The sequence below is a fragment of the Dasypus novemcinctus genome, chromosome 9 (assembly GCF_030445035.2).
Source record: "Dasypus novemcinctus isolate mDasNov1 chromosome 9, mDasNov1.1.hap2, whole genome shotgun sequence".
Lineage (NCBI taxonomy): Eukaryota > Metazoa > Chordata > Mammalia > Cingulata > Dasypodidae > Dasypus > Dasypus novemcinctus.
In genome coordinates, this window is record NC_080681.1 from 123,739,893 (window position 1) to 123,758,462 (window position 18,570).

Consider the following 18,570-nt stretch of genomic DNA (forward strand, 5'->3'; position numbering starts at 1 on the left):
CACCTCTAGGGACCGTTAGAAAATTAAGGATTCCAGGAACACACCACGCAAGGACCAAGTGGGAATTCTCCCTGCAGCCAGCGCCATCCCTAAGGACACCCCATAATAAGGACACCCCATAATCCCGCTGCAGTCGGCGTCATCCCTAGAAGGACACTCCACAATCCCACCGCAGCCAGGGCCATCCCTGGAAGGACACCCCGTAACCCGCTGCAGGAGGCCAGGGACGGGGGCTCGGGCGGGTCCTTCCCCAGCACCCAGCGGAGGCTGCAAGAACTGCCCGGGCACGGCCACCCGAGAACGGAAAGGGCTCAGGAAGCAATAACGGCCATCGCTGGCCAGCGAAGAGACGGCCGGTGCCGAGTTCTGGGGATAAACACCAGCACCCCGCTACCAGGGCCCCGAGACGGGATAACGGGGCAAGCACTTGCCACCCCAGGCAGGGAAAGCCAAAGGCACGAGCTAGAGCCGGAGGGGGCCAGCGAGCACAGGCGCCCCCGGAATTCAGGCCAGGCGGGGGGGGGGGGGGGGGGGCTGGAGGAGGCGCTTCCCGGGAGGGGGCTCCGGCTCCGGCCCTCGCGCTGGCGGGGACCCCAGGACTCGGGTCTGCGGCCCCGCTCGACCCGCGGGGTTCAAGGGCAACGCTGGGCAGGCGCGCCCGGGATGCTGCTCGCGCGCCGGGCGGGAGGCAGGGGGAGGGGAGCTCGCGGCCCCGCGGCTCCGGCCCCGCCGCGTAAACACCGCCCCGCGCACCCCATCCCGGGCGGCGGCCGCGGCGCCCGCACCCCGGCCTCCGGGAGGGGCGGTGGGCTGGACCACGCCAACCCGCACCCGCGAGCGGGGCGCGAGCCCGACCCCCTGCCTCGGCCTCCCGCGGGGGTCGCGCCGGTCCCCGCGGACGCGGACGCGCCCGCCGCCCCCAGTCCCCGGAGCCCGCCGCTTCCCCGGCCCGCGGCCGCCCGCCCCAGGCGGACAAAGCCCGGCGCGGGCGGCACTGGGACCCCGCAGACGCCCGCACAGGTGGGTTCCGTACCGTGGGCCGGGGCCGGGGGCGGGGCCCAATCTCCCTGGAGACGGTTGCCCGGGGGACGCGGCGGGCGGGTCCCCGAGGACCCGAGGGCGCGAGCCTCGGGGCGGCGGCGCGGAGCCCGCAGGGGCCTGAGGGCGCGCGGGCGGCGCGAGGTGCGGGCAGCGGGCGGCGGGAGGGGCGCGGCCCGGGGCGGGGCCGGGCCGGCGGCCGGGGGCGGGCCCGGGGGCGGGGCGGCGGGGCCGGGGCGGGGCCGGGGCCAGCCTGGGGGCGGGCACCGTGGGCAAATTCCCACACCCCACGGCCGGCGAAGCGCGCGGCTCGCGAGGCCGCGGGGCGCCGGGGTGGGGACCCGCGGCGGTCCTCCGGGGTCCCCGCCGCCCCCCGCAGCGAGGCCCGAGGCGGAGCCTGCGGGGCTTCCAGGTGCCGCCAGGCCGCGGGCGGCGCGCGCACGCTGGTCCCGGGCCTCGGTCTCCCCCGGGGCTGGAAAGGACCGTTTGCAAAGCGGGCGAGGGCTGGGGTTGGCCCGAGCGCTGCGCCTCCCGGGCTCCCGGGGCCGCACCACGTGGGCCGGGGCACCGGACGCCTGTCACTGGTCGTGGGCTGGGTCACCCGAGCAAGCGGCCTGGCTTCGGGGGTTCCTCTCGAGGGCCGGGTTTCGAAAACAATGGGTGTTCCTGGCCTGTCCCGACACACCCTCCTTGCCACCAGCTGCGCGCACGCGGCAGGAGCACTGGTGCGGTCACGCAGCCCGCAGCGCCCGCACCTTGACACCGGCGCTCGGGTTCGAATCGGAGCGTCAGCGCCCCGAGGGGACCCTGCCATCCCCGGGGTTGTGAATGAGGCAACCCGAGCTGAGAGGGCTCCTACCTCGCAGACACACGGACACCCACGCAAACACGGACACGGCTCCCAGCGGGCGCACGCACGTCCACGCTCAGTCCTCCAGCCGCGGGCCGGCGGGGCTTGGACTGGAACCAGCCTGGTCTGAAACCAAAACCACACTCTCCCCCGGACCAAGGTCTACAGCGCACGCCGTGGTTCACACCTAGTTCCAACGCCCTAAACCGGCCACGCCCCTCGGAGCTTTCTTTCGGGTCCTCAGCCCTGGACTTAGCCCTTAGCCACCGTGGGGCTCAGGGGAAGGAGGGGTCTTAGAGGAGCTGAGCCACCTCTGCTGTCCCCGACCAGGTGGGACAGACTTGGGCTGGGGCCAGGCGATTTGAGAAACACCCCGCTGTTGTCCCCACTGTCGCCATCGAGGGACCCTACAGGAGCCTCAGAGCCCCCGGGGTGGCCGCGGGGGCGAGGTAAGGGAGGAAAGCGACCCAGGCAGGGGCTCCGGGGCGTCTGCAGGCGCCCGGGAGGAGAGGGTGGGCCTGGGGCGCAGCCCCCAGCAGCCCTGCCCCGGCCGCTGCTGGCCCGCACGCCCGCCCACCACGCACACTCACGTTCACGAAGTCCACACCCGCATACACAATCGCACTCGCCCGGGCACAGTTACTGTCAGCACTCGGACACTCACTCCCTCACACACCCGCACAGACTAGAGAAATGCACCCAGGCACACCCTCACGCACCGAGCCACCCTCGCCCACCCTCTCCCGCACCGCGGAGTGCGGCTGTGCACTTGGCAGACAGTCCCTGGAGAGGGCGGAGCCCCGGCCCCCGAGTGGGGGGGCGAGCGCGCCCTGCCCGCGCGACCGGCGGCTCTTCTTCCTCCGCCTGGGGTAGGGGGCGGGGAGCAGACCGAGGGCAGAAGACGGCCCTAAGGTGGCTCGCACCCCCTGACGCAGGCAGATGGGGGAGTCTGGGCCTCCCCTGGGCCCAACCCCCTCCCCGGCCCAAATAGGACCAGGGTTTCCTCGGGTGAGAAATGAGCCGCCAGAAATCACAGCGGGACCAGGGCAGGAGAGGGTCCCCTGAAAGGCACCCTGGGTGGGGAGGGGGCGGCATCCCTGACAGCCCCCAACCAAAAAAGGAAAGGCCTAGCCTCCAGAGAGACTTCCGAAGGGACAGGTGACAAGCACCCGCGCTTCCACTCCGTCCCCTGATGCACCCCTCCTTGTCCCCTGGGACCCTGCCTTGCAGTGGCCATCTTGCTTAGGTACTTCCCTCTCTGGGCAACGTGGGTCTGAGTTGAAAGTCAAGCTCAGAGTCAAGGTCATCTGCAGCCATGGGACCCATGACCTGGCTTGGGCGCAGATTGGAGGTGTCGGGACAGTGGTTTCTCTGGAGCCCAGAGCACAATCCAGGAATCTTTGAACAGGCAAAAACCTGTTCAAAAAAAAAAAAAGCTAGCCCCCAACATCCTTCCAGGACTACAAACCTGTCCAGGAACTGGTCTGAGAAATTCTGGGAAGATACATAACATAATCAGTTGTCCTGGGGAGAAGTAAACACGCTCAATAGCTTTACACTCACTGATGGAAACCGACACAGAGAACTTGCTCAAGGTCACAGTTAGTTAGAGGTGAAGATGGAAGAAAAGCCGAGCCTCTGTTCCTCGTTCAGAGCTCACCTTATCAAGAACAGTTTCACTGCGGGTTAAAGTTAGAGTAAAGCTCGATCTTAAATTCCTGCCCCACTGCTCCAAAAGGAGCCGAACCTCTTTTTAAGTTCCTGAGCATAAGGCAGGAAATTAAATGAGCCTCTATTCCCACTCATCCAACAAGCTTATAAGAAGTTTGTTTGCTCCACTGGCCGCTCCTCTGTGTCCCTCTCCTGACACTCCCAGGTAAGCTCACGTGGGTGAATTGCCAGCCTCTGCCAGCTGGCTGGGACGTCCCAACCACCAGGCCCCCTGGAATTCTGCGTGGCTTTTCCTCCTAAAGCCGTCTGCATTTCTAGGTATGGTTCAGATAAGCTGAGCAAAGACAAGACTAGGGAGGCTAAAGTCAGAAGAAAACAAAAAAAGATGCAATTGACAAAAAAAACCACAACACTTTATTTTTAATTCTATTAGGAAAATGAGGACTCTGGAAAATAATCCTCCTCAAAGGGGAGAGAGTTTCCTAGTTTCTCACATAATCCCGACCCCTTTGTTCTCTGGATATTTTCACTCTCGAGGTACCAGGAGGAGGGAACCCAATTACCGATGCTCTGGCCCCAGCTCCCCTGCCGTCTGTACTATCTTTAATGTTTGAGACGCTCATGCCCAGTTAACGCAAAAAGTGGCTCATCTGTAGTTAAAAAGCAAAGTTAATTAGAATCTGGAGCTGCTTTTTTTCACCAATTCTCCATTGCTCAGACCAAAAGTCTGCCTTAATTGAGTGGCTTTGGGAGTTTGTGACCTGAGGGGGGTGGTGCGCAGAGGGGAAAATGACGTTTGCGCTGCTCATCCTTTCAAGGGTTGAACCAAAAGGCTTTTGCAATTGTAGAGAACCTTGAAGAAAAAAGGTAACAGGGGCTCTGGCGTTAGAGCCTCTGTTTCCCCATCTGTAAAAGGGGGTACCAGCTCACAGTGCTGCCCTTGGACTGAAGAGGAAAGGAGCAAATGCACAGCACGTTTAGGGAGGCTTCAGTCTGCGGTTACTCAGGCATTCTCCTCCTTTCCTAGGAGCCTTAAGTTGCAATTCAAGGACGTGGTCCTTGCGGGAGGACACGGTAACTTAGACTTCTTTTCATCTTTTATGAAAGAACAATAAGGCATTCCTTGTCTTTGTAGAAAAGGTAAATTGTGGATACTTTATCGAGAGAAAAATTAGGATAAGGGGGGGAAGAGGGGAACCAGAGGAGGCTGTGCGCATCATACATCAAGGCTCAGGAAGGCTACCCTGGGGGACGCCAAAACATCTGCTAGGATCATCTTGCGAAATCTCTGCGAGAAGCCTCTGAGGGCAGGATAATTAAATCGAGGGATAGGAAATTTTAACAAAAGGTGGACCCAAATTTGAAAATGGTAAAAAGCATGAGTCTGCATAATCACAGAACTGGACTTTAAAGAATTAAGAAAGGGCAGGTGACTCGCCCAAGTCACACAGTCGGCTACACAGCAGTGAGTTCCAACAGCAGCAGCAGGAGCAGCTAACATTTACTCACACATACTATACATTCATCGTGGAGGTTTTAAAAGATGGTCGCAAATTCCTTGACCCTCCTCCTATGGAGAGGTGGGATTTTTGTCCCCTCACGTCTGGACGGGCTTGTGACTGCTTTGACCAAGAGAGTAAGGCAGAAGTGATGCTAAGGGAGTCGGGAGGTTAGGTTATAAAAGGCCACGCAGCGTCCGCCTTGGTTTCTAGAACACTTACTCTCGCAGCGCTGAGCATGACAACCGTCTCACTACTCCAAAGCTGCCATGCTGCGACAAAGCCCTGGTGGAGACGCTGAGCCCATCCCTGGAGCCATCCCTGCCCTGGCACCAGTCAAGGAAACTGCAGGCCATCCGAGCCCCCCGCTGTCCCAGCCGCTGCCCCCCACAGCCTTCCCAGCTGAGGCCCAGACGTCAGGGGACAGAGCCGGGCCCGGGCCCATGTGCTGAGCCCACGCCCCCCACGAGCATCATAAACAGCTGCGCTTGACCCCCCCGAGCTTGGGCTGATTTGTCACCAGCCACAGCGAGCTGGAAATTTCACGATCTTGTTAAATCCTCTAAACAATCCCTCAAGGTGGTTATTATCATCATCTCCATGAGGAAACTGAGGTCAAAGACTTACCCAAAGCTGCAAGTAAGCGGCAGTGCAGGGGTCAGAGCCCCCCTGCCTGTCAGCAAACCATCCAATCATGATAAGGCACGAGGCGCCTTTCTTTTTTTTTCTTGTTTTAAAGTTATTTATTTTCCTTTTTTTTTTTCATTTTTAAATTTTTAAATTTAATTTTCTATTTTTCTTTTTCTGTTTGTTGAGGCTCCTTTTTTTTTTTATTTACTTATTCCCCCCTTCCCGCTTTGCGCTCGCTGCCTGCTCTCTTTGTCCATTCACTGCAGATTCTTCTGTGTCTTTGTCTTCTCTTCTCACCTTCTCTTTAGGAGGCCCCAGGAACCAATTCCGAGACCTTCCGACGTGGGAGAGAAATACTCAATTGCTTGAGCCACCTCAGCAACCTGGTTTGTTGTCTTTCATTATCTTTCCTCTGTCTCTTTTTTGTGGCGTCATCTTGTGTCAGCTCTCCACGCAGGCCAGCTCACTTTCACCAAGAGGCCCCAGAAACCGAACCAGGACCTCCCATATGGTAGACCGGAGCCCAATCTCATGAGCCACACCCTCTTCCCAAGGCTCCTTTTTTGAGCACGATATAATCTCCATTAGAGCAAGACCTGATCTTGCCCTTTGGGACAGTGGCATGGACCACCAGGCAAAGAAGGAATCTCTGGCAGCTCCTATTAGATGGTGAGGAACCCTGTCCCACTGGGATCAGTCCTGGGGTCTATTCTAGTCTATCTCTTTCTTTTTTTTTTAGAGGTACCAGGGACTGAAACCAGTACCTCGTACATGGGAAGCAGGTGCTCAACCATTGAGCTACATCCCCTTTCTCTACATCTTTCTTGATGAAAAAAAGATGAAACACAACAGAAAGAAAACCCAAAAGCTGGCTCATCAATTCAATAAGATCCACAAATATCTGGAAGAATCGTCTGAGAAAATTATTCTACCATAAGTGATTAAATCTGCTGCAAGGCTATATGTATTTACATGCTAAACTCCCTAATAACAACATGGAATTGAAATAGAGAATGAAAAACAGAATTCATACCCGACTGGGTCAGAGAACGCATCTTCCTGTTCCCTCCAGGAAAAAGTTGGCTTGGCCCTGGGGTCTCGCAGTGGTCATTCTCTACAGGAAACTATTCCCAGTCCCCTGTGAGCTTGACCACAGTCTCCAGTGGGCTGAGGACGGCTGTGGTAGACAGTGCCCACTGATCCCCGCCTTCTGAGTAGCCCCCTTCCACATGGCAGCAGGGTTGGTCTGTGTGACCAAAAGAATATGGCAGAAGTAATGGTGTGTCACCTCTGGGATTTGTTTATAAAGGACTGTGACTTCAGAGTGAAATAAGCCTGGCACAAAAGGACAAATAGAGTATGATCTCACATATATGAAATAATTAGAATAAGCAAATTCATCGAGTCAGAAACTAAAATATAGGTTACCAGGGGCAGGGGTAGGGTTAAGGAAGAGGGAGTTCTGTTTAGGGTGTTGGAACAGTTTTCGTATAGGTGGAGGTGACGGTGACACAATAGTGTGAATGTAATTAACACCACTGAATTGTATATTTGAAACTCGATAAAATGGGAAGTTTTAGTATATATGTCATCAGAATCAAATCAAGACAAAACAAAACTTTACAACACAGAGTGAAAGTTAATGTAAACTATTGATCCTAATTAATAGTGTGGTTATGATTATATTGTTTCATGCAATTGTAACGAAGGTACCATGCTAATCAAAATATTTATAATTGGGAAAACTGGGGAGTGAGGGTATATGGGAAATCTGTGCTTTCTGTAGGATTTTTCTGTAAACCTACAACTGCTCTAAGAAAAAGGGGAAAAACAGAAAAAAAAGACTGTGGCTCAGTCGTGGGCACTCTCTAATCTCTCACACTGGGGAGAGCTGGCAGCTATGTTGTGAGATCACTCAAGCAGCCCCATGGAGGTCCATGTGGCAAGGAACCGAGGACTCTGAGCACTGCAGACAGTACCTTGGAAAGTATCTCCAGCAACAGATACCTAAAGCCCCAACTGACAGCTTGTCTGCAATTTCACAAGAGACCCTGCGCCCAAACCACCCATCTCAGTAAGCCTCTCCTGGGTTCCTGACCCAAAGAAACTGTGAGATGATACATGTTTGCTGTCTTAAGCTGCCAAGTTTGGAGTAATATGTTACAACAGCAACAGATGAGTAATATACCATCCACAGCTTCCGCCTTCCTTGCTGTGTGTCTCAGGATCTGCCTTGCAATCTGCCTCATGCCTCGGCTAGTGCAGAGGTTCCATCAACACTTGTGATTGAGGGGAGCAGATGTAGCTCAGTGGTTGAGCACCTGCTTTACATGTACGAGGTCCAGGTTCTATCCCTTGTACCTCCTTAAAAACAAAACAAAACAAAACAAGAAAAACTTGCCATTGAATGAACGTTTAGAATCAACAAAAACCCCTCCACCGCAATTGTATGATTCACACACATCCCTAAAGAAGAGGCAATATGCCAAGTGAAAAAAAGCCAGTCACAGAAGAACACAGATGGTGAGATTCCACTTCTATGAAATGTCCAGAAGAGGCAAACCCATAGAGATAGGAAGTAGATTAGTGGTTGCCGAGAGCTTGGAGGGTTGTCAGGAAATAGGGAGTGACTGCTAATGGGTCCCGTGTTCTTTTTGGGGTGATGAAAGTGTTCTCTAAGTGATTGTGATATAGTTGCACAGCTCTGTGACTATACCAGAAGCCACTGAATTATACATTTTAGGAGGGTGAATTTTATGGTAAGTGAATTCTATCTCAATAAAGCTGTTATATTTAAAAAAGGAGGAGAAAAAGAGGCAAGACCCCTGGTCCCCAGTGGGGAGAGAGGCCCAGGGAGGCTGGCCCCCCACAGGTCCCAGGAAAGCTTTGTGATCCTTTAAGGGGGAGCACCTTGGGGGTACCTGCGGGAGAGGATGTGCATGCTAAGGTTGGCCAACCCATGGCTGAGAGAATGCAGAAAGGACAAACAGGCAGGTGTGGGTGTGGCTGCTCAGAGCCAGCCCCACCTACTTGGCAAAGGTGGGAGGGGTTTGCTTGCCAATCTTAGGGGGAAGGGTGGGGGGAGACCCTGTCTGGTCTCAAAGCCACCTGAGCTCCCCACCATGTGAATCCTGGGGCACACCCTGACTTCTTGTCTTTGGCAGATGACTCCAGCTGTCTCAGAGGACACTTGCCCTCCACAGTGAGATCACTGGGGCTGGTTGATCAGCCACCACATGACACTTCTTTCCAGGCCCCAAGGAAGGAGTAGTAAATTTAGGACAAAGAAAAGGATTTGAACAGCGTGGAACAAACTCGTTCAACATCTTACCTAAGAGAAGATCAAAGCTGAAGATAGGAACAGCCTCAAAAGAGAACCAGTTGTAGGGCAGGTGTATCTTATAGGGGCTCCAGGGCTGTGGGAATATTTGTCACTCTCTGACCTATGAGGTTGGATTCAGAGTTAGAATCTGGGGCACAGAAGTCAGAGACTGGACCCTAAGAGCAATTCCATACAGCAGTCTGTGGATGAACTTGGGGGACATCCAGGAGCCCCTGGAAAGTATACTCAATAATGTTCCTGTAGGAGCCTTTTTTTTTTGGGGGGGGGGGGACAGGGCCCATGATTTTCAGTAGATTTTCAAAAGGATTTAAAATCTGAAAAAGGTTAAGAACCCCTGGGGATGTGTTTCTAGGGTAGGTTGGATGATGAATTCTTTTCCTTCCTTTTATAACTAGCTTGTATCGCTTTTATCCAATTAAAATATATGGTATCCATGCACAGACACACTTATAGAACACCTCTCTAGCATTTTTATTAAAACCATCCACAGGCCCAAGCTAGAGCTCAGCCTGGAATACCCAGAATTGAAGTGACCCCAATCTCAAGACCCCCAAATAATTAATATCTTTTAAAGCTATAAATTCTACTTCCTGTCTTCTATCCTGATCTAAATCTAGATACGTGGGTACACACACTTGAGGTGGCGAAGGAGCTGGGTCCCTCGCAGTGTCCTCAGCAAGTTAGCAGTTTATCACCTTTCTCCTGGGATGCACCCTGCAGCTGTACCCCTTGCCTGCCACCCACCTGTGCAGCTGCTCCCCCACCCAGCTGTGCAACCTGCCCGTCCAGCTTGGACCCTTCTTTCCCACCCCGCGATGGGCTGACATGTTCTTGTCCCCAACTCTTCCCGTGAGGCACTGGATACACAGACAACCCTGGAACCATTGGACCAAAGGGAGAAAAATCTTGGGGATGAAACTTAGAATGTTCCAGAAACCTCATTCTATCATCCATTGTCCTATTCAGTCTCTGTCACCGGCTACCTCTTCCTACTTCCAAAGCAGGACTCCAGGCCAGTTCTGCCCCAGAATAGGGACCTTTCATCATTTGTAAGGCTGGTCTCTGGGGCGAAGTGGGCAGCTACCATCTGTGAGCGCCTCCCCCAAACTGTCAGGATTCCAGGTACCTTGGGTCCCCGTTCTCTTTCCATGGTTACAGGAAGCCCCTAAGGCAGGCATTCTGTGTTCAAATGAGGAGAATGGGGCTCAGGTTGCTGTGCAGCTAGTAAGGGGGAAGGTGAGGTTTGAACCCAGGTTGACACCAGAGCCCTGGTCTTACCACTGAACCACACTGCCTCTCCTGGTCAGCGCTGAGGAGCCAGAGTGGGGACATTGGCCAAGAGGGGGCCCAAGTCTTGGTGCCCTGACTGGGTAACCTGCCAGCTCAAGGACCCCTGGGTCAATTTCCTGCAGGAAGGCCCAAGAGTTGGACGTGGAGGCAATTGAGGTTTCAGAGCCCGGGCCTGCTTTCCCTGGACCTGGCGGGGGGCAAAGGGGGGTACTGCTCTCACTGGCCACCCCAGCTGGCCCAGTGCTGGCAAGGGAACCACCCTGGGCAGAGTGGGGCCAGGATGGACACCAAAAGCTGAGTCCTGCTGGCCATTCTCACTGTACAGGAGCCAACTCCACCAGAGAGCAGGGACCCGCAAGCACAAGGCAGGCCGCCCGGGAGCCCAGCTAAGTCCAGGGGTGGGAGTGGGTGGGGAAGAAAAAGGACCTGGAAGCCCCTGGAAGCTGCTTCTACACAGCCAGCCGACCCCCGGGGCCTCACCTCACCCTCCTGCCTGGGATCCAGACCCCCCTGTCCCAACTTAACACTCCCTCCTGGGAAAAACAGGCACCCCCATTTGGGCAGTGGTGAAGTTCTGCCATCTCCTAACTGGGTACACAGGTCAGTTACTTAACCATCCCATGCCTCAGTTTCCCCACCCATAAAACAGGGATCACAGTAGTACTGATCACATGAGGTGGCAATAAGAATAAATCAGTTGAGTATTTTGAAAGTGCCTGGGATATCAGGATATCGCAGAGCTCACAAAGCATTTGCTATTATTATTATTATTAGACAAAGAAAAGAAAGACCAGGCTAGAGGTGCGATTCTGAGCTGGCTGACGGCCAAGCTGGTTAAGTAAAAGAGAAGACCACTGGTCTGAAAGGCCCCCTCCCAGAGCCCGCCGCGGCCCCAGGCTCTCCCGCCCCCACCGCCGAGCAGAATCCGGGGGTTACCTCTGTCCACTTTCCCTCCTCAAGGCCACCTGACCCACGTCCTCAGCACGCTGGCCACTCGGGGCTCACGGGCCCTTTGGTCTTTGCGTGCCAACAAGAGTTTTATCTGTGCTTGTTCCCACATCTGTGTATACCAGCCGTTTGTCTTTGTAATTACATGATGCAACTATTGCACGAGCAGGTGATACATGAGCGCAAAAAGAAAGGGCTGTTTCTGTGAAATCTAGCCCAAATGTTTTAGGAACTCAATAAAGACAAATCACTGAAACAAACCTTCTATCGAATGAGATTGGGCAGGACAACTGCAAAAGATGGGGAGAACTAGAAAAATCTGGAAGGATTTGGCATTCGGAAGTTTTCCCCAATGTCTTTACACTCTCGATGCACTTTTAACTAAATCGGGAAATACAGAGTCTATTGCAAGTGTGTAATTTTGCAAGTGTGCCTTATGCAAAAATGATGACTCTGCCTGCCTTGCTTCCCAGGCTCCCGTCTACCCAGTTCCACAGGCGCGGGGCTTCAGGCAACAGAAGTGTTTGTGTCTCAGCTTTGGAGGCCAGACGTCAGCGATCAGGGGGTTGGCGGGCTCCCTCAGAGCCCCATCAGAGGGTCCTTCCTGCCTCTTTAGCTGCTGCTGGTGGCCGGCCAGCCTTGGCTTGCAGTGGCATCCCTGCAGCCTCGGCCTCCCCCGTCGTCCCCTGGCCTCCCCCGTCATCACCTGGCCTCCCCCGTCGTCACCTGGCTCCCCCCGTCATCACCTGGCCTCCCCTGTTGTCACCTGGCCTCCTCCGTAGTCACCTGGCCTCCCCCATCATCCCCTGGCCTCCCCTGTCATCACCTGGCCTCCCCTGTCATCACATGGCCTCCCCCGTCGTCACCTGGCCTCCCCCGTCATCACCTGGCCTCCTCCGTTGTCACCTGGCCTCCCTCGTCATCACCTGGCCTCCTCTGTTGTCACCTGGCCTCCCCTGTGATCCCAAGTCCTCCTGGGGCAGGGCCCACCCGATTCCCGTTTGGCCTCAGTCTCTCTAATCACATCTTCGGTCACATTCATGGGATGGGGTGAGGACTTGAACGTGGCTTTCTGGGAACACAATTCAACCCAGAGCACTTCTCAAACCAAACAAAAACCCCCGGCCTCGTGTCGGCAAACCAGTGAACGGATGTACATTTGCACATTTTAAGTGAAAATAAAATGTTTGTTTGGGTTTGGGGGTACAGCACCTTTGTCATTCTCTTTTCCACCAGAGTTTCTCTTACCGGAGGACATAGGATAAAAGGCTTCTACTAAACCCCGTTTGTCACATGGTGTCTAATCGTTCCTCTTACGATTTTGCTGTCATCCACGTTTATTTAAAGTAAGCGTGGAGACGCTGTGCTGGGAGTAGGGGAAGTCACAGGGAAAAAAAACATAGACATTTTCCCAGAGCATCCATTTGGCTCAAAAAGTAGGGGAAAATAGACTTTATAGTAAAATAAACATGCATCTATCTTGTAATAGAATATAAAATTAACGTTAGTGTTAAAAAATAAAACTTGAGGCTTCAAAGCAAGGTCATGCTTGGGGTTGGCTGCTGGAGGCTGGGGTCACCCGGTCCCTCTCCTCTTCCTGAGGAGCCGGTGGGAAAGTCAGAGAAGCACAGCTCTATCAGGGTCAAGGTCACCGCCAGCCCCTCAGCCGTCTCCCAACCACTCCCCCCCAATGGGCTCAGCACTAAGCCCCTGAGGGCTCCTCGCATGGCCACCTCCAGAGCAGAGCCCTCCCGGGAGCGGGGCAGGCCCCGGCCTGGGCACACGGCACGCTGATGCGCCTCCCACGTAATGGGATGACCCAGAGTCCACGGCACACCTGAGCTGGTGTCCTGGCCTGCGGCCACTGAGTGCCACAAACTGAGCGGTGTCAACAACAGAAATGTCTTCTCTTCCAGTTCTGGCAGCTGAAAGTTCAAAACCAAGACGTCGGCAGGGCTCCGAAGGCTCTCGGGGGGTCCTTCCGTGCCTCGCGGAGATGGTGGTGGTGGCCTGGACTCTGTGGCTTGTAGCTGCTGAGCTCTCACCCCTGCTGTCTTCTCGTGGCCGTTGCCCCCTCTCTGTCCACGCCTCCTCTCTGCTTTTTTTTTTTTTTAAGATTTATTTATTTATTTAATCCCCCCCCCCTCCCCTGGTTGTCTGTTCTCTGTGTCTATTTGCTGCGTCTTGTTTCTTTGTCCGCTTCTGTTGTCGTCAGCGGCAAGGGAAGTGTGGGCGGCACCATTCCTGGGCAGGCTGCACTCTCCCTTCATGCTGGGCGGCTCTCCTCACGGGCGCACTCCTTGCGCGTGGGGCTCCCCCACGCGGGGGACACCCCTGCGTGGCAGGGCACTCCTTGCGCGCATCAGCACTGTGCATGGCCCAGCTCCACACGGGTCAAGGAGGCCCGGGGTTTGAACCGCGGACCTCCCATATGGTAGACGGACGCCCTAACCACTGGGTCAAAGTCCGTTTCCCCTCTCTCCTTTTAAGGACAACAGCCAGAGGACCTCATCTTAACCAATTACTCCTGCCATGACCTGCCATGACCCTGTTCCCAAATACGGTAGCATTCTGAGGCTTTAACACATCTTTTGGGGCACACAATTCAACCCCTGACAATGGCTGTTTTAGTTTGCCAAAGGGCTGCCAATGCCAATACCGGAAATGGGTTGGCTTTTATAATGGGGTAAAAGTTTATAATTCCAAGGCCATGAAAAGTCCCCAAGTCCCATCGGAGATGCTCTCTCATCACAGTCAGCTGCCTCGTGGCAAAGATGGCCACCAATCTCGGCCAAGGTCTCGTCCTTCCCTCTAGAATCTGGGTGCCTAACTCCCGGAGCTCACCATCAGCTCTTAGGCATAGAGCTTGTCTCTTCTTGAGCTGCTCCACGCGCCCAGCCTCTTGGAGGCTTCACGCTCAAGCCATCCTCTAGTCTTCTCTCCGTGGCAGGAACAAATATGGCGGCTTCCTTTTTCTCTGTGTCTGCGTGTATCTCTGGGTGTCTCCATTTTTATCAAACCCACCAAGAGGGCAGAGACTCAACCTGAGTCACGCCTCACTGATGGAGACCAGCTGAAAGAGTCTAAATCCATCTTATCAAGTGATCTAATCAAAGGTCCCCCAACTGAATGTAACACAATCAAAGGGCATCACCCCCACAGGAACAGATTAGTTTAGAAACATAATCTATCTTTTTGGGGGATTCATACAATAATCTCAAACTGCCACAGTGGGCAGGGTCACATGGTCGTGGACCTCACTGCTGAGCTGCTCTCACCATCCCAACCAGGTGTGGGGAGCTGGTCCACAGGCCGCTCCCACCCGAGGCTAAGGGCACAGTGGGGAAAGACAGGAGTCGACCCAGACAAGAGCACACCTCGTAGCCCTCCGCTCTGGCCGCCCAAGCTCTTTCAGCCCTTAAAGGGTCAAAAAAACCTGAGGAACTAAAACCTCAGGTTTTGACATACCTGAGAGGAAGAGGCTGAGAACAAAGGCCAAAGCAATTCCAAACTTATCTCATCTGTAAAATGCAGGTGTTGATACCTGCCCTGTGTGTTCCATAAAGAGTCACCCAGAGAAGGATCAAAAAGATAACAGGAGGGAAGCAGTTGTGGTGCAACTGATAGAGCATCCACCTACCACATGGAGGGTCCAGGGTTCAAACCCAGGGCCTCCTGACCTGTGTGGTCAGCTGCACGTAAGGAGTGCCATGCCACACAGGAGTGTCCCCAGCGTAGGGGAGCCCCATGTGCAAGGAATGCGCCCCGCAAGGAGAGCTGCCCCACGTGAAAAAAGCGCAGCCCACCGAGAAGTGGAGCTGCTCACATAGAGGGCTGACGCAGCGAGAGGACACAACAAAAAAGAGATGCAGTTTCCCAGTGCCGCTGACAAGAATGCAAATGGACACAGAAAAACACACAGCCAAAGGACACAGAGAGCAGAGAAGGGGGAGAAGGGCAGAGAAATAAATAAATCTTTAAAAAAAAAAGAATAAAAAAAGATAATGGATTCATAAATCTTATCGCATCATGCAAACCTCAACAGCTTATGGCAAGTTACCTGTTACGTTAAACCCATTCATCACCACAATATGGGGCCTCAGAGATGCACTCATCCAATCACAAAAAGAGCAATTGCTCATTAACTGTCATGACCTGCTACAGGTTTTTCACTATTTCTAATCTTCATGATAATCCAGTATAGGAGGTACCAATGTACCAATTTTCAGATGAGAAGCCAGAGGCTCAGAGAGTTAAGCTATTTGTCCAGATCACCAATTGGTAAGTGTCAAAGCCAATATTTGAGCCTCCATCTTTCTAGTTCTAAAGTCCTTGCTTTTTTTTTTAAACAAGTCAATTTTACTGATACATATTAATAAAGCATGCAATTCACCCAAAGTGTACAATCAGTGGTATTTGGTATAATCACATAGTTGTCCATTCATCACTTCAATCATTATTAGAGCATTTTCATTATTTCAATGATAATAATAAACGACAAACAAGAAAATTCTTCACCTCTCAATCTCTCTATGGCCCTGGCTTTTGATGCAAACATCAAGCTTCCTTTCTATGCATTCGCAAAACTGTGCCTGACAAGACAAAGCTACACACATCAGAAGAAGCCACCGTATAGTAGCTGTGTTGCACTTGATTTAAAAATAGTCCACACTTCATTACTGGTTTCCAAATGACAGCAGATGGGCTTTATTATTCAAATATTTGTCACCCCCCACAACAGGGAAAAAAATACTCATGATCCGGTGATCCGTTCCTGGACTCATCCTTTTGTGGGTTCCAACCATGAGAAACATTTGAGTGGAATTTTCTGAGAGGGACAAGTAAGGGGGAAAGTTGGGGGGTTTTGGTGTTTTTTCCCTCGGAGAAATTTCTCATGAAGCAGTTTTGAGACCGAGCCCCTAGTTGGTGTACCTTCTTCCTCCGCCGTGGGCATTAGGCCTGCTCTACTTCTCACTTTTGTTCCCTCACGTCAGACCACTTGGGGCTGTGAAAAGGCGGCACACCAAGCTGGGCCCGGGCTCCTGAGCCTGAGATGCCTGGGGCATCCGCAGGGCTGTGTTTCCCAGACTGAACATCTGGATGCGGACAATGAGAAGGTCACGAAGATGAATCTGGACTCAAAAGAAACCACTAGGAGGCCTTTAGCCTCCATGGCCAAGAGAGGCGGTGGGACTGCAGGGGAGGCAGGATCCTGGAAAAACAGCCCTGTCAGGGACTGCTGAGACCGCCTGCGGCCCCCCCTCACCTGCTCCGTGACATAAACCTCAGGCCCGGGGAGGCTCACACCGGGTCAAGCCAGACAGCTTTTCTGCGGGGAGGTTGTCGGCTCACCTTCTAGGACAATCAGCTCATTTGGCAGAAGCTCTACCTCCGCGAACCCCATCGGCTGAAGTGTAAACCATTTTCCATTGGCAGAATAAGACAAATCACGGAGGTGAACAGAGCCTTGCTGACATTAAATTAGCGACAGCAATACCAGCTAGCTTTTACTGAGGGTCATCTAGTGCCAGGAGATGTTCACTATCTAGTTCATGTAATTTGAGCCTGAAGACAGCCCTAGGAATGGGTCCTATTAGCCCCATTTTACAGACGGGAAACTGAGGATCAGAGAAATGAAGTAACCCACTCAACCTCACACCGCTGGGACGTGGGGCTGCTGGGATTTGAATGTGAATCCATCCAACTCCAGAGTTCTTAACTGCCCATCACACTGTGGCAAACTTTATGCTCTATAAACAGCAGAGCAGTCAGAAAGAGAGCTATTTAATCTTATTAGCAATAAAAGAAACACATTTAAAATGATTGTCTTTCAGATCTATTAGTAAGACATTTATTTCAATATTACTCAATGCTGACAAGGAGCCATGAAACCATTATGCATCACTGGGGCAAATTGGTCCACTTTTTCTGGAACACCATCTAGCTTCAAGTGCCGTAAAAAATGTTCAATGCCTTTGCCTCACTAATTCCTGAACATGGGAAAAGCCATAGGCCTGAAAATATCAATTACAGGATTTTGAGATGGGTATGTGTGTGTGTGTCTAGAAGCACCATACATGTCTGAGAATGGGGAGTCTTCCAGAAGATGGTGCCTCTGCTTGAGGACACCTCACCTGCTCCTAGAAAGGATGGCTTGGTTATGAACCAACATGAAAAAATGCCAGCAAGCCAAGGTTAAACCAAATGAGCTAACCGTGGAGAGCGCGTGAGTACAAATCATTGCTAAATTCGAAAGGCATGTAAAACGTCAATGTCGCCGTGAGATACAAAGGAGAGAATATGACATTGTCCAAATGTGGAATTCAAAACTGGCAACATGAATCTATTCTCGAAGCAGCAATTGGACAAATCTGAATGGCGAATTGCTGCACAAGAGACCTGATCTCAGGACTCTTAAAAAATGTCAAGGTACTAGTAATGGTTGAAGTGATGAATGCACAACTATGTGATTATACCAAATATCATTGATGGTATACTTTGGGTGAATTGTATACTTTAGTAATATGTATCAATGAAATTGATTTGTTTTACAACAAATATCAATGTAATGAACGACCAGAAAGTAAAAATGAAAAAGTCTGTGTACCTCTTCTAGATTAAAAGAGACACAATGGATGTGTCATGATGAAGGGAGTGAGTGTTGCTGGGGGGGGAGTGGTGGGGTGGGGGTGGTGGGGTTGAATGGGACCTCATATAATTTTTTTTAATGTAATATTTTTACAAAATCAATAAAAAATTTTAAAAAAATAGATTAAAAGAGACTAAAAAGATTTGACAACCAACTGCCGTAAGTAATCCTTGTTTGAGTCCTGGATCAAACAACAATGATAACAAAAATGAGACTTTTTTTTTTTTAACTTGAAAAAAAAATGCATGTGAAAAATGGAGCGGAGACCCAAATGGAAAGTGGTAGTGTTGGGATAGTAAGATAATAATGAAGCACCTAAGCGGAACCCATCACAAACTTCTACACAGAGATCATGCATGTTGCTGCATGCCTGGCACTTCATACATGGTCAGAGATGAGTTCGAATGGCAGGTGTTGCTACTGCGATGTTACAGGTGGGATCTGAGGCTTGGAGGGGTCCAACCATTTGCTCCAAGTCCCCCTGCCCCCAGACAAAAAAGGGGTCAAGATTAAAACGCAGCACGGCTGTCTCCAACACTGGTGCTTTTCCTTCCCTGTGGCAATCCCCAAATCACCACCCCGTGCCCCACCCTCACCTGTACACAAACCACTCATCCAAGTTTCAAAAGCAGGGCTATAGTCTGCGATTGCT

At 52.6% G+C, this 18,570-nt stretch overlaps 1 protein-coding gene across 7 annotated transcripts in view; it reads right to left on the reverse strand.

Annotated features, from left to right (window-relative positions):
• The window catches only part of PIK3CD (phosphatidylinositol-4,5-bisphosphate 3-kinase catalytic subunit delta), a 54,808-nt gene that overhangs the window by 30,995 nt on the left and 5,243 nt on the right, over positions 1–18,570 (reverse strand). For 2 of the 7 annotated variants that reach the window (XR_009187329.2, XM_058304456.2), the window contains exon 1: positions 1,034–1,216. The exons of 3 other annotated variants lie outside the window; for them this stretch is intronic. The gene's annotated coding sequence lies outside the window, so the exon portion shown is untranslated. Of the gene's footprint in view, positions 1–1,033; positions 1,217–1,897; positions 2,097–18,570 lie in introns of those variants that run through there. 2 more of the 7 variants (XR_011649759.1, XM_058304455.2) reach the window with 2 other exon arrangements.